Source organism: Ranitomeya imitator, chromosome 5, assembly GCF_032444005.1.
Source record: "Ranitomeya imitator isolate aRanImi1 chromosome 5, aRanImi1.pri, whole genome shotgun sequence".
NCBI classification, from domain to species: Eukaryota; Metazoa; Chordata; class Amphibia; order Anura; family Dendrobatidae; genus Ranitomeya; species Ranitomeya imitator.
The window spans coordinates 713,710,867-713,726,302 of record NC_091286.1 but is presented as its reverse complement, the minus strand read 5'-3'; the positions used below and the strand labels follow the sequence as shown (position 1 = coordinate 713,726,302).

The 15,436-nt window shown below is 46.8% G+C and overlaps 1 protein-coding gene across 1 annotated transcript in view; it reads right to left on the bottom strand.

Annotated features, from left to right (window-relative positions):
- Window positions 1-14,658, bottom strand: part of LOC138638935 (zinc finger protein 84-like) — a 115,810-nt gene extending 101,152 nt beyond the window's left edge. The window contains exon 1 of the mRNA XM_069728691.1: window positions 14,578-14,658. The gene's annotated coding sequence lies outside the window, so the exon portion shown is untranslated. The remainder of the gene's footprint in view (window positions 1-14,577) is intronic.
- Between the last annotated feature and the right edge of the window lie 778 nt (window positions 14,659-15,436).

Here is a 15,436-nt window from a genome sequence, read left to right as displayed (position 1 = left end):
TTTTTTGTACTAATGGTTTACAAAATTCTGACGACCTGTGACACAGCTGGAATGAATGTGTTGCATGTATTTATCTCGCTCCATCAATTAAGGAATGTTTTACCCTTCGCCACGACAGCACCCCACATGAGAGAGAGGGATCCGCACATAGGAACAGGAAACCTACAGAATAAAAGGAGGCGGTCCCCTCTCCTCCTCAGTTTAGGTTTCCTGTTCCTACAGGGACCCGGCTTACCTACAGATGAAGAGGATCCCTGGGCCATGCACCCGCCTGCGCCGGTTTCTGTGGGAATGGCAGGGGCTGCGGTACCAGAAGCAGCGGCGGGGGAGCCCCTGCTTGCAGCCTCCCCCCTCGTCTGGCCAAACATTCACGGTCCGGGTCCGGTCACCGTAGGTCCGGCCGGCACTGTGAGGACGCGCGCGCTGCAGCGGCCGGCTTAATAGCCTCCGGCTGCCGCATGGTGAGTGAGAGCGGCGCGTCTAACCCGGAAGTCGCGGGAGCACGTCCGGGGAGGCAGGAGAATGGGCGGCAGTTTTAAAAATGCAGCGCTAGCGTCGGGCCGGTGTGTGTGAAATGGCTTCACCGGCCGACGAAGCGTACCTGCCCGCAGTGCAACAGCGCTCTCCCAGCAGGGAGAGAAGCACGAGGAGCAGCACAAAGAGTGGTGGCCGACCTCCAGAGAAGAGTTCTACCACCAAACGAATTCCGCCTCCAGAACCGGTACCTGTCAGCTTCACTGGGTGAGTTTTTGAAAGAGTCTCTTCCTATATGCTGATATATGTTCCTCCTGTATCCTTCCTCTAGACTAAGAAAAGGACACACAAATCTAAGCATAAAGAGTGTGCTTTATGTACGCAGCCCCTCCCGGATGATTATGCCAAAAAACTGTGTGCAGAGTGTATCATGCAAACTCTACGGCAGGAAAATATCATGACTCCCTCAGATGTCAGAGCTATTATCCGAGAAGAGATGCAGGGTTTGGCGCAGACAAGTAGCGCCAGTACCCGTCAGCCTAGCAGGTCCCGGTCTCCGGTTAGTTCGGAGTCAGAGGGTGTATGTATTTCTTCAGACGAAGAGGGATCTCAGCCGAGCTCATCCGAGACTGAAGGGGGACTTTGTCTTCCCAACAGTAATGTGGACAATTTAATAAAATCTGTCAGGAGCACGATGGGGTGCCCAGATGGGAAAGAAAAGAAATCAGCACAGGACATAATGTTTGCGGGGTTAGGACAGAGGAAACGTAGGTCCTTCCCCGTCATACAAACCATCAAAGATATTGTTAAAAAGGAGTGGGACAAGCAGAATAGAGGGTTTTTACCATCATCCTCTAAAAGGCGCTATCCCTTCAGCGATGAAGACCTAAACACCTGGTCAAAGGTGCCAAAAGTTGATGCTGCGGTAGCCTCCACAACCAAACAGTCGGTCCTACCAGTGGAGGATTCAGGGGTCCTGACAGACCCGCTGGACCGTAAAGCAGAAGCTTTACTAAAGAGGTCATGGGAAGTCAATACGGGGGCGTTCAGGCCCGCCATATCTAGTACCTGTACTGCAAGATCTCTACTTTATGGACGGAGCAATTGGAGGAACAGATTAGAGGCAAAACTTCGAGGGAATATATCCTGCTGAAATTGCCTCAAATTAAAGAAGCAGTAGCATTCCTAGCTGATGCCTCAGTGGACTCGCTACGTCTTGCAGCCAGGTCAGCCGGCCTAGTCAACACAGCCCGGCGTGCACTCTGGCTAAAGAATTGGAAGGGGGACGCACAAGCTAAAGCGAAACTTTGTGCGATTCCCTGTCAGGGTGAGTTCCTTTTTGGGAAGACGCTGGATGAACTCCTGAATAAAGCAGGTGAAAGGAAGAAAGGCTTCCCTAACCAGTATCTTCCATCCTACAGGAGAGCCTTCAGGAGACGCCCCTTTACTAGGAACAAGCCGCTTGAACAAAGAGCGATGGGAGTCGAAGGACCCAAAGCAAAAAGGTGCCTTTTTTAGCGGGTCCCATAATCCGAGACGTAAATACCGCTAACCAGGAAGTAGGCGGCAGATTAAAATTTTTTCTTCCCCAATGGGAACAGATAACATCCAGCCAGTGGATTCTGGACATTGTGCAATACGGCCTTAAATTAGAATTTGATCGAATCCCTTGGGATTCCTTCATAATAACATCTCCAAAAGGTCAGGACCAACAGAGGGCTCTGGAATCAGAGATCCTATCTCTTCTATCTAAAAAAGTCCTGATAGAAGTTCCCCAGGATCAAAAAGGGAAAGGGTTCTACTCCCCTTTATTCCTGATTAATAAACCAGATGGTTCATTTAGAACCATCATAAATCTTAAAAAATTAAATTCTTTCCTGCGTAATCATACCTTCAAAATGGAATCCATTAGTTCTACCATAAAACTCTTATTCCCTAGGTGTGTCATGGCCGGAATAGACTTAAAGGACGCCTATTACCATCTTCCCATACATGCCGAACATCAGCAGTACCTAAGGGTAGCAGTCACCCTGGAGGGAAAGGTTCGTCACTTTCAGTATGTTGCAATGCCATTTGGGCTTTCTATGGCTCCCCGCGTCTTCACTAAGGTGATACTAGAAGTGATGGCTCATCTACGCCAACGAGATACCTTGATAATACCCTACCTAGATGACTTTCTAGTGGTAGGAAGCTCTGCACTTCAATGTAAAACTTGTTTATCTAATACGATCTCGTCCCTACAGGAGTTAGGTTGGATCGTCAACTTCGAAAAATCTCGGCTGAATCCAGAAACCGTTCAGACATTTCTAGGAATCCAGCTAGACTCCGTAAGTCAGAAATGCTTTCTTCCTCAGTCAAAGAGGTTGACTATACAATCAAAGGTATCAGACGCAATACGCAAACCCTACATGACACTAAGAAAGGCCATGTCCTTACTGGGGTCATTATCATCATGTATCCCTGCTGTACCTTGGGCACAATTCCATACCCGTCAATTGCAGTACGAAGTATTGTCGGCTCAGGGGAAAGACGGTTATCTAGAAAGTAGAATAACTCTTTCCAGTAATGTCTTAGAATCGCTATCCTGGTGGCTAGACATGGACCACCTATCACGGGGTGTGCCATGGATAATAGACCCGTCTAAAATAATTACCACCGACGCCAGCCCTATTGGGTGGGGAGCACATATGGAAGACAATCTGGCCCAAAATACTTGGGATCAGACAGAATTAATATGTTCCTCCAACTGGAAGGAGTTAAAAGCAATAGAATGTGCCTTATATCATTTTCTTCCGCAGATTCATGGAACAAATGTAAGAATTTACTCAGACAATTCCACCGCAGTGGCATACTTGAACCGTCAGGGTGGTACAAAGTCAGGAAGTCTGATGACCATAGCTGCAAACATCTTTCAGCTGGCAGAGGCTCATCTAACATCCTTAACAGCCCTGCACATCAAAGGTGTAGAGAACATCAGGGCAGACTACCTCAGCAGAAACGAGTTGCGTCAAGGAGAATGGACCTTAAACAAATCCATATTCAGAAGGATAACAGAAGCATGGGGGATACCACAAATCGACCTATTTGCCACAAGAGACAACCGGCAAGTACAAAGGTTCGCTTCCCTGAACACCAGGGATCACCCAGATATGTTGGACTCTCTCCACCATCCTTGGCGGTTCAGACTGGCATATGCCTTTCCTCCAATGTCTCTGATTCCTCTAGTGATCAGAAAGATCAGGAGGGAACAGGCAAGAGTAATCCTCATTGCACCATTCTGGCCGAAAAGACCATGGTTCTCTTGTCTCCAGACCATGTGCCTATGCGATCCTTGGATCCTCCCATCAGACAAGGAGCTGCTGTACCAAGGCCCCTATTTCCACCCGCAAGTGAAAGGTCTTCACTTGACGGCGTGGAATTTGAGAGGCAACTATTAAGTTCCAGAGGGTTCTCAACAGAACTAGTAAACACCCTCTTATTGAGCAGGAAAAGATCTACCACCCTAATATATAGTAGGGTATGGAATAAATTTTTAGACTTCTACACGGTACCGTTCACTAAGCAAGTTCCACTCACACCTATCCTAGAGTTCTTGCAAAAAGGCCGAGAGTTAGGACTATCTGTAAATACCTTAAGAGTTCAGGTCTCGGCATTAGGAGCCCTATATGGATGCAATATAGCAGCTAATAGGTGGATCTCCAGATTCATAAAATCTTGTGAACGTAGTAAACCGGTCCATATTCCCCGTCTACCTCCGTGGGATTTAAATCTAGTATTAGAGGCCTTAACAAGCTCTCCATTTGAACCATTAGATTCAATACCTTTAAAAATCCTAACATATAAAGTAGCCTTACTAGTAGCCCTAACCTCAGCTAGACGGGTTAGTGACATCCAGGCCCTATCAGTAGACCCACCTTTCTTACTGATATTTCATGATCGGATAGTCCTGAAACCAGACCCCTCATACCTCCCTAAGGTAGCGTCCACCTACCACAGGTCACAAGAAATATTTCTCCCTTCCTTTTTTGATTCACCTGTAACTCCAGAACATCATAAGTTCCACACCTTAGATGTCAGAAGAGCCATCCTGACTTATATAGAAAGGTGTCAGACATGGAGGGAGAGTAGGGCTCTGTTTATCTCCTTTCAGGGCCACAAGAAAGGACATGGGGTCACGAGAGCTACCATATCTCGGTGGATCAGAGAGGCTATCTGCTTGGCCTATACGTCAAAAGGCGAGATTCCTCCAGTGGGTATAAAAGCGCACTCAACACGAGCCATGGCTTCCTCCTGGGCGGAACAAGCAGATGTACCGATCCATTTAATATGTAAGGCTGCAACTTGGTCTACACCTTCTACCTTCTACAACCATTATAGACTTGATCTGTCCACGTCTTCTGATCTGACCATTGGTAGAGCTGTTCTTAATACAGTAATCCCACCCAAATAATGACTCTCTGAAAATCTCTCATGTGGGGTGCTGTCGTGGCGAAGGGTAAAAAGCCGGATTACGTACCGGTAATGCTCTTTTAATGAGTCCACGACAGCACCCATGTATTACCCTCCCTAAATTATGCACAGCTCTTTCCTTTAAGGTCACAAATAATGGTTGTATAGCGTTAAGAAATTTATGTGACTGAATAAGAATGAATACTAACACTTTTGCGGTTCCCCTTTTTATACTCTGTAACTAAACTGAGGAGGAGAGGGGACCGCCTCCTTTTATTCTGTAGGTTTCCTGTTCCTATGGGCGGATCCCTCTCTCTCATGTGGGGTGCTGTCGTGGACTCATTAAAAGAGCATTACTGGTACGTAATCCGGCTTTTCCCTCAGACCTCCTGGAGACTTCACAACCCTGGATCAGACCTAAATCACAGGACAATAAAACCTCCTCATCTATGATGGCTGAGAGCGCCTCTAGTTCCTTCCACTGGGTCCACTGCTGAAAGCGCAGTTTTCACCTGAGGACCGTGGGCATCTTTCTACCACCTCACCCCTTTGCAAATCGGCCAAGCAGTATCAGCCCAAAGTCATGAAGCAGTCTCTTCTGATTTTTTTTTTTTTTTTTTTTTTTTTTAACATTTTCTTAACCTGAGCACCACCTGCATCTGAGTTCTAAGTACGAGCAGCAGTAGAGTAGACACCTTAAAAAAAAAAAGCATGACAGATGTGAGCTTTCCTCCTGCTTCCTCTTCTGCTGCTGTCTTGACCTCTTCATCCAGCTCACGAACAACAGCCTACCCGCAAAGACAGGATGTGACGGCACCAGCACCACCAGCAGTGTCACCAAGCATCTCCACCCTGTCCCATTGAAGTGTTCATCTCTCCATCACCCAAACCCCATAGAGAAAGAGGAAATACCCCACTACCCGCCCACAGGCCCTGGTCCTGAATAACAGCATTTACCAATTCCTGGCCTTTGAAACACTGCCATTCCAGCTGATGGAGAAAAAACATTTTAAATAAATGATGGTGGTGGCTGTTGCTAAGTACGTGGTTCCCATCCACCACTAATGTTTCAAGTTGGCCATCCCTGCCCAGCACACACGTTGCAACCAAAATCAGGTGTGCACTGTGCAACGCCATCAGTGGCACAGTCCAGATAACTACCGATACGTGGACCAGTAAGTATTGGCAGGGACGTTACATCTCCCTATCTGCACACTGGGTAAATGTGGCAGCTGGGACAGAGGAGGAAGGCGTCCAAGCGCATGTCCTACATCTATTGTTGGACATTGCTCTGCCCATGTGGCCTACTCCGCTTACTCCATCACCTAGCAGTAAGACTTGCACCTGCAACTTCAACACAGCCAGGGGGAAAAGACAGTAGGCTGTTCTCAAACTCATCATTTTGGGGGACAAGTTCCATACTGCTCAAGAGCTGTGGACAAGGAATAAACGAGACTGATGAGTGGTTGGTGCTGCTGGACCTAAATCCAGGCCTGGTGGTGTGCAATAACGGGCGGAATCTGGTAGCACCTCTAGGCCTAGCTGGTTTGACCACATCCCTTGCCTGGCACATGTGTCAAGTTTAGTGGTGCAAATCTTTCTTAAAAATTACCCATATGTGAGAGGTCGTCTGTGCATGATTATGGCGTTCACACCCTGCAGCTGCTCGACGGTCTGCGCTGCAGCGTCACTTCTGCCTTCTCGCTCAGCGCCTCATATGTGACATCAACAAGGTGGAACTCAAAAGGTGAATACGCTGTAGAGGCTGTGCGAGCAGAAGCAATACTGGAGTTTCAGCTGCAGCACGCACGGGTGAGTAGTTCTGTGGAACAACACTTCACCATGTCGTGAACACAACAGGGTGGCACTCAAAGTAGCTCACGGGCATCACTGGAGCATGGCAGGGAGGACATAGACCATACACCTCCCACAAAGGACAGTTTGTCTTTGCCTCTGGGCAGCCTGGCATGAATTATTATTTATATAGCATTATTAATTCCATGGTGCTGTCAATGAGAAAGGGGTTACATACAGGGTTATAGATATCATTTACAGTGAACAAATTTACAATGACAGACGGGTACAGAGGGGAGAGGACCCTGTCCTTGCGGATTTATGTTCTATGGGATAATGGGAAAGAGACAGAAGGTCGGGGGTGCAGCAGCTCTGGTGGTGGGGAGGCGGCAGAATGGTTATTGCAGGCTGTAGGCTTTCCTGAAGAGATGGGTTTTCAGGTTCTGTCTGAAGGATCCGAGGGTGGTGGCACTAGTGGCTAATCAGACGTGTTGAGGTGTTGAATTCCAGAGGATGGGGGATATTGGGGAGAAATCTTGGAGGCGGTTGTGTGAGGAATGAATAAGTGTGGAGGAGAGTAGGAGGTCTTGGGAGGATCGAAGATTACGTGAGGGAAGATATTGGGAGAATAGTTCAGAGATATAGGGAGGGGACAGGTTGTGGATGGTTTTGTAGGTCAGTGTTAGTAGTTTGAACTGGATTCGTTGGGGAATTGGGAGCCAGTGGAGGGATTTGCAGAGGGGAGGAGAGAGGTGGATTAGCCGGGCAGCAGAGTTGAGGACAGACTGGAGTGGTGCAAGAGAGTTAGCAGGGAGGCCACAGAGGAGGGTGTTGCAGTAGTTGAGGCAAGAGATGATGAGGGCATGCACAAGCGTTTTAGTAGATTGAGGGCAGAGGAAGGGACGGATTCTGGCAATATGTTTGAGTTGGAGGCGACGGGAGGTGGCAAGAGTTTGGACGTGCGGTTTGATGGACAGGGCAGAGTCGAGAGTTAGGCCGGCGTCACACTAGCGAGTTTTACGGATGTATGAGAGGTGTAGAAAATACGGATTGCACACGGTACAATGATTCTCTATGCCCCTGCTCCTATCTGCCGTATTTTATAGATTCGTATTATACGGTCTTTTACGGCCGTAGAAAATCGCAGCATGCTGCGTTTGTCAGCGTATTGCGCAAAAAAAAAAATCGCCAATGAAAGTCTATGGGGGCGAGAAAAATACGGATTACACACGGACCAACAGTGTGTCTTGCGAGAAAGACGCAGCGGTGTCAGATAGAGAAAAGCCGGCAATTCAGTGCGGTGTACAGTTAAATCACACTGACAGGTTAGAATAGAATAGCTAAAATAAATGTCTATACATAGTATAGGTATATATATATATGTCAGTGAGACACATATATATATATATATATATATATATATATATATAATTTCATGCAGCGCTAGATAGCAGAAAAGCCGGTAATTCAATTGCCGGCTTTTCCTATCTCCTTCCCCAACCCGACATGATATGAGACATGATTACATACAGTAAACCATCTCATATCTCTTCTTTTATTACATATTCCTCTTTAGTAATGTAAGAAGTGTCTTGGTGTAAAATTTGGGGGCTCTATCTATTAAATTAAAGGGTAAAATTGCGGAAAAAATTGTCGTGGGCCCCCATGCAATTTTCTCCGCCCGAGTAGTAAAGCCAGTGACTGAGGGCAGATATTAATAGCCTGGAGAGGGACCATGGTTATTGCCCCCCCCCCCCCCCCGGCTAAAAACATCTGACCCCAGCCACCCCAGAAAAGGCACATCTGGAAGATGCCCCTATTCTGGCACTTGGCCACTCTCTTCCCATTCCCGTGTAGCGGTGGGATATGGGGTAATGAAGGGTTAATGCCACCTTGCTATTGTAAGGTGACATTAAGCCAAATTAATAATGGAGAGGCGTCAATTATGACACCTATCCATTATTAATCCAATACTAGTAAAGGGTTAAAAAACACACATTATTAAAAATTATTTCATTGAAATAAAAACAAAGGTTGTTGTAATAATTTATTCTACGCTCAATCCATCTGAAGACCCTCGCTCTGTAACAAAGTAAAAATAATAAACCAACAACATACATACCTTCCGAAGATCTGTAAGGTCCCACAATGTAAATCCATCTGAAGGGGTTAAAACATTTTGCAGCCAGGAGCTCTGCTAATGCAGCGCTGCTCCTGCCTGCAAAACCCCGGTGAATGAAGGTAAAGTAGGTCAATGACCTATATTTACCTTCATTCGCGGTGAGGCGCCCTCTGCTGGCTGTTCCTGGAGCGTGGGAACTTTCCTAGAAAGCTCCCAGGCTCGAGTTCATATGAGGACAACCAGCAGAGGGCGCCCTCATATGAACGGCCAAATTTTGCATATACACACTACTAACCTTAGTAGTGTGGAATATGCAAAAAAATGGGGATATGAGATGGTTTACTGTATGTAACCATGTCTCATATCATGTCGGGTTTAGGAAGGAGATAGCAAAAGCCGGTGATAGCTTTAAAGCCGGTAATTCAATCTCGCGCTGTATGAAATATTAATATATATATATATACATATACTGTATGTGTCTACTGACATATATATAGACAGTATATATGTTTTTTGTTTGTTTTTTAAACATGGATCCCCTGTATAGCCGTATGTCGGTTTTGCAAGCCTGTGAGAAAAACACGCAGTACAGATGCCATACGGATTACATACGGAGGATGCCATGCGCAAAAAACGCTGAAACACCCTGCCTACGGAGGAGCTATGGACCACTATTTTGGGGACATTTCAGCGTATTACGGCCATAATATACGGACCGCATTGTCTTACGCTGAGTGTGACGCCGGCCTATGGCTGATAGACACTTCTGCTGGTTGTCCTCATATGACCTCGAGCGTGGGAACTTTTCAGAATATTCTCCCAGCCTCGAGGTCATATGAGGACAACCAGCAGAGGGCGCATCACCGCGAATGAAGGTAACTACAGGTCATTGACCTACTTTCCATTCATTCGCTGGGGTTTTACAGGCAGGAGCACAGCTGCATTATAGCAGAGCTCCTGCCTGTAAAATATTTTAACCCCTTCGGATGGATTTACATCGTGGGACGTGACAGATCATCGGAAGGTATGAGATATTGTTGTTTTTTATTTTTCCTTTGTTACAGAGTGAGGGTCTTCAGGTGGATTACCAGGATAATAAAATATTCCAACAACCTGTGTTTGTATTTCATTAAAAGACTTTGTAATAATGTGTGTGTTTTAACCATTTAATACAATTGGATTAATAATGGATAGGTGTCATAATTGACGCCTCTCCATTATTAATCTGGCTTAATGTCACCTTACAATAGCAAGGTGACATTAACCCTTCATTACCCCATATCCCACTGCTACACGGGAATGGGAAGAGAGTGGCCAAGTGCCAGAATAGGCTCATCTTCCAGATGTGCCTTTTCTGGGGGCAGATGTTTTTAGCCAGGGAGGGGGCCAATAACCATGGACTATCTGCCCTCAGTCACTGGCTTTACTACTCTGGTGGAGATATGAAATAGGAAATATCTATCCGATGATTTCTAGGTAACTATAAAATACACTTAAGATTATATACCTGTGATGTTCGCTGTTCACCTTGGTGTAGTATTTCATCTGATTGTGAGGCACTGTTTTAATATTTATATGTTGTTTTATGTATGTTAAATAAAGATTTTGTCTTAAAGAATACACTTCGTGACTAGGGTTTATTACCTTATGGTCAATATGTTTATATTGAGCTTGGAATGTGGCCCATTGGTAACCTGAGGAAATGGGTTGGTGCGTTTTGTTCATTCATTGTATGTAAACCATGTCTCATATCATGTCGGGCTTAGGAAGGAGATAGCTTTAAAGCCGATAATTCAATTGCCGGCTTTTGCTATCTCGCGCTGGATGAAATATTAATATATATACATATATGTGTCTACTGACATATATATATATATATATATATATACCTATATATATATATATATATATATATATATATATATATATATATATATATATATATATAGACAGTATATATGTTGTTACGATTTTTTGAGCACATGGATCCATTGTATGTCCATAGGTCGGTTTTGCAAGCCTGCGAGAAAATCTCGCAGTACGGATGCCATACGGATTACATACGGAGGATGCCATGCGCAAAATACGCTGACACACCCTGCCTACGGAGGAGATATGGACCACTATTTTGGGGACTTTTCTGCGTATTACGGCCGTAAATTACGGACCGTATTGTCTTACGCCGAGTGTGACCACGGCCTAAGGGTGACATGGAAGCCACCACCTGTGAGGTCACTGGAGATTACAGTTTGCGGTTATCACAGAACCCTCTGAGCTGTCAACTGTCACTTGAGGTGAACTCAAGGAGCACAGTGACCAGCAATACGCATAACCTGGCGGAAACATTGTAGTAGGTTGGATTGCCGGACTGCCCCCTGCGTGACACAGGGACACTACAGTACGGAAGTCCGACAGTGAACCAGTGGAATCATTACAGTGCATCAGATGGTGAATCACTGTTGGACTGCGTTGCCCACTAGAATTTGTTACATACAGCAAGCTAAATCTAAGTGGGCAGAAGGACCTGGTGTTTTAGCTTACTAAGGCTAGGGTCACATTGCGTTAGGGCAGTCCGTTTAGCGCATAGCGCTATGGACTGCGCTAACGCAATGTCCCAAAAGGGATCGCATTAGCCGATCCCGCTAGTGCAGATCCCCGATCTGCGCTAGCGAGGAACGGACCGCGAACGCTGCAAGCAGTGTTCGCGGTCCGACACTCAAATGACGGCACATCGCTAGCGCATGCCCAATGTGGGCGTGCGCTAGCGATGCGTTCGCCATTACAGGCTATGGCGGCGTTAACGGACTACGTTACACCGCGTTATGCCGCGGTGTAACATAGTCAATTAATCGCGGTCACATAACGCAATGTGACCCTAGCCTAAGTCTGGTATTAAACCACTTCAAGAGACCTGGTCCTTTATCCCACTTGGATTTAGCTTTCTCACAGTGAGCAGGCTAAATTCAAGTTGGCAGAAGGACCTGGTCCTTTAGCCTGCTAGATCTAGTAGATCATCTTTCGTCGCAATGCGTCGGGCCGACGTACTGACAGACGTTGTGAAAGTTTTGCACGACGTGGGCAGCGGATACAGTTTTTCGACGCATCCGCTGCCCATTCTGCAGTCTGGGGAGGAGGGGGCGGAGTTTCAGCCGCGCATGCGCGGTCGAAAATGGCGGACGAGATGTACAAAAACACGTTACATTGAACATTTTTTTGTGACGACGGTCCGCCAAAACACGACGGATCCGTAGCACGACGGACGCGACGTGTGGCAATCCGTCGCGATCAGTCGCTAATACAAGTTTATGGTTAAAAAAACGCATCCTGCGAGAACATTTGCAGGATCCGTTTTTGCCCAAAATGACGGATTGCGACGGATTGCAAGAAAAGGAAGTGAGAAAGAGGCCTTAGCCGAATGGGATTTAGCTTTCTCACAGAGAGCAGGCTAAATTCAAGATGGCAGAAGGACCTGGTCCTTTAGCCTCCTATAGTATTAAAACACTCACAGGCACCTGGTCCTTTAGCCTCCTATAGTATTAAAACACTCACAGGGACCTGGTCCTTTAGCCTCCTATAGTATTAAAACACTCACAGGGACCTGGTCCTTTAGCCTCCTATAGTATTAAAACACTCACAGGCACCTGGTCCTTTAGCCTCCTATAGTATTAAAACACTCACAGGGACCTGGTCCTTTAGCCTCCTATAGTATTAAAACACTCACAGGGACCTGGTCCTTTAGCCTCCTATAGTATTAAAACACTCACAGGGACCTGGTCCTTTAGCCTCCTATAGTATTAAAACACTCACAGGGACCTGGTCCTTTAGCCTCCTATAGTATTAAAACACTCACAGGGACCTGGTCCTTTAGCCTCCTATAGTATTAAAACACTCACAGGCACCTGGTCCTTTAGCCTCCTATAGTATTAAAACACTCACAGGGACCTGGTCCTTTAGCCTCCTATAGTATTAAAACACTCACAGGGACCTGGTCCTTTAGCCTCCTATAGTATTAAAACACTCACAGGGACCTGGTCCTTTAGCCTCCTATAGTATTAAAACACTCACAGGCACCTGGTCCTTTAGCCTCCTATAGTATTAAAACACTCACAGGGACCTGGTCCTTTAGCCTCCTATAGTATTAAAACACTCACAGGGACCTGGTCCTTTAGCCTCCTATAGTATTAAAACACTCACAGGGACCTGGTCCTTTAGCCTCCTATAGTATTAAAACACTCACAGGCACCTGGTCCTTTAGCCTCCTATAGTATTAAAACACTCACAGGGACCTGGTCCTTTAGCCTCCTATAGTATTAAAACACTCACAGGGACCTGGTCCTTTAGCCTCCTATAGTATTAAAACACTCACAGGCACCTGGTCCTTTAGCCTCCTATAGTATTAAAACACTCACAGGGACCTGGTCCTTTAGCCTCCTATAGTATTAAAACACTCACAGGGACCTGGTCCTTTAGCCTCCTATAGTATTAAAACACTCACAGGGACCTGGTCCTTTAGCCGACCGGGATTTAGCTTTCTCACAGAGAGCCGGCTAAATCCAAGTCGGCAGAAGGACCTGGTCCATTTGGCCAATAGTTATAGAATTGACCCCTTCACAACGCATGATATAGTTGCATCATATATCATAAAAATATATAAAAAAAAAATATCACTTTTGCTCCATTTAAAAAAAAAAAAATTGGAAATTTGGAATTGACGTGTTCAGAAAGGTCTGACCAATCAAAATGTAAAATAATCTGATCAGTAAACGGCACAAAGAGAAAAAAACTCGAAACGCCATAATGACTTTTTTTTGGTTGCCGCAACATTGCAATAAAATAAGAGGTGATCAAAACATGGTATCCGCGCCAAAATGGTATCAATAAGAACGTCCCGCCAAAATAAAAAAAAAAATCCCAACGGCGATGTGGATGGAAAAATAAGTTATGGACAGGAAAAAAAATATTAAAAAACGGAAAATCGCCCGACGGTTAAAACACTCCTAGGTGCATGCATTGAAAAAAATCTGTGGTCGTGTAATCTACAAAAATGATCACCAGTAAATAAAACGGGACGCGGATGAGATTGGCGCAGAATATTGTACACACTGGGATTAAGGGGAAAATTCTTGCGTATAATCGTCACATATAAATAAATGTGTGATCAGATGTCATATTTAGTCTGCGGCTCAAAAAAAATCACATCCCAGTATTCATATATATCTATACAATAAGGGTCCTTCTATCTACTGGGATTTAGCATCTTATATAGAGCAGGATAAATCCAAGTCACTAAAGGACCTGGTCCCTCTGCTGACTGGGAAATAGCGACTGTGTGAGAAAGCTAAGGCTACGTTCACATTGGCGTTCCGCCAATGTGCGTCGCTGTTGCGCCGGCGACGCAGCGGCGACGCGCCCCTATGTTTAACATAGGGGACGCGTGCGTTGTTTTGGTGGCGTTTTTCGCCACGTGCGTCGTTTCCGACGCTAGCGTCGGACGCAAGAAAACGCTACATTGTAGCATTTTCTGTGCGTCCGATTTTCGTCAAAAACGACGCACGCGTCGCAAAACGCGCGCGCGTTTGCGCGCGTTTTTACATGCGTCGCGCGTTGCGTCGCCGACGCAGGGCGGCGCAACGCTAGTGTGAACCTAGCCTAAATCCCAGTGCACAGAAGGACCAGGTCCTTTAGCCGACTGGGATTTAGCCACAACCCTGACACCAGAGACAACAACCTGCACCTACCGCACTGCAGCAGCTAAAGGACCTGCGATGACATCAGCACCACGTGACAATAATGGGCGGAGATAAGGCGGGGCTTGCAGGAAGTGACGTCACTGATAGACCCGTCCTGCAGTAAGATGGTGGAGGCTGACTACCAGAGAGGAGGGGCCTCTGACGTCACATGGTCACGTGATAGCGATCTGTCACTCGGCCCAGCTGCAGGCGTTCATTTGTAGTAGAAGGCAAGAAGCTGTTTGCAGCATGCCGGAAAGTGAGGAGGAGGAGAGCTGAGGTGTATGGGAGGAGGAGGAGGAGAGCTGAGGTGTATGGGGGGAGGAGGAGGAGAGCTGAGGTGTATGGGAGGAGGAGGAGGAGAGCTGAGGTGTATGGGGGGAGGAGGAGGAGAGCTGAGGTGTATGGGGGAGGAGGAGGAGAGCTGAGGTGTATGGGGGGAGGAGGAGGAGAGCTGAGGTGTATGGGGGGAGGAGGAGGAGAGCTGAGGTGTATGGGGGGAGGAGGAGGAGAGCTGAGGTGTATGGGGGGAGGAAGATGAGGAGAGCTGAGGTGCATGGGGGGAGGAGGAGGAGAGCTGAGGTGCATGGGGGGAGGAGGAGGAGAGCTGAGGTGTATGGGGGGAGGAGGAGGAGAGCTGAGGTGTATGGGGGGAGGAGGAGGAGAGCTGAGGTGTATGGGGGGAGGAGGAGGAGAGCTGAAGTGTATGGGGGGAGGAAGAGGAGGAGAGCTGAGGTGCATGGGGGGAGGAGGAGGAGAGCTGAGGTGCATGGGGGGAGGAGGAGGAGAGCTGAGGTGTATGGGGGGAGGAAGAGGAGGAGAGCTGAGGTGTATGGGGGGAGGAGGAGGAGAGCTGAGGTGTATGGGG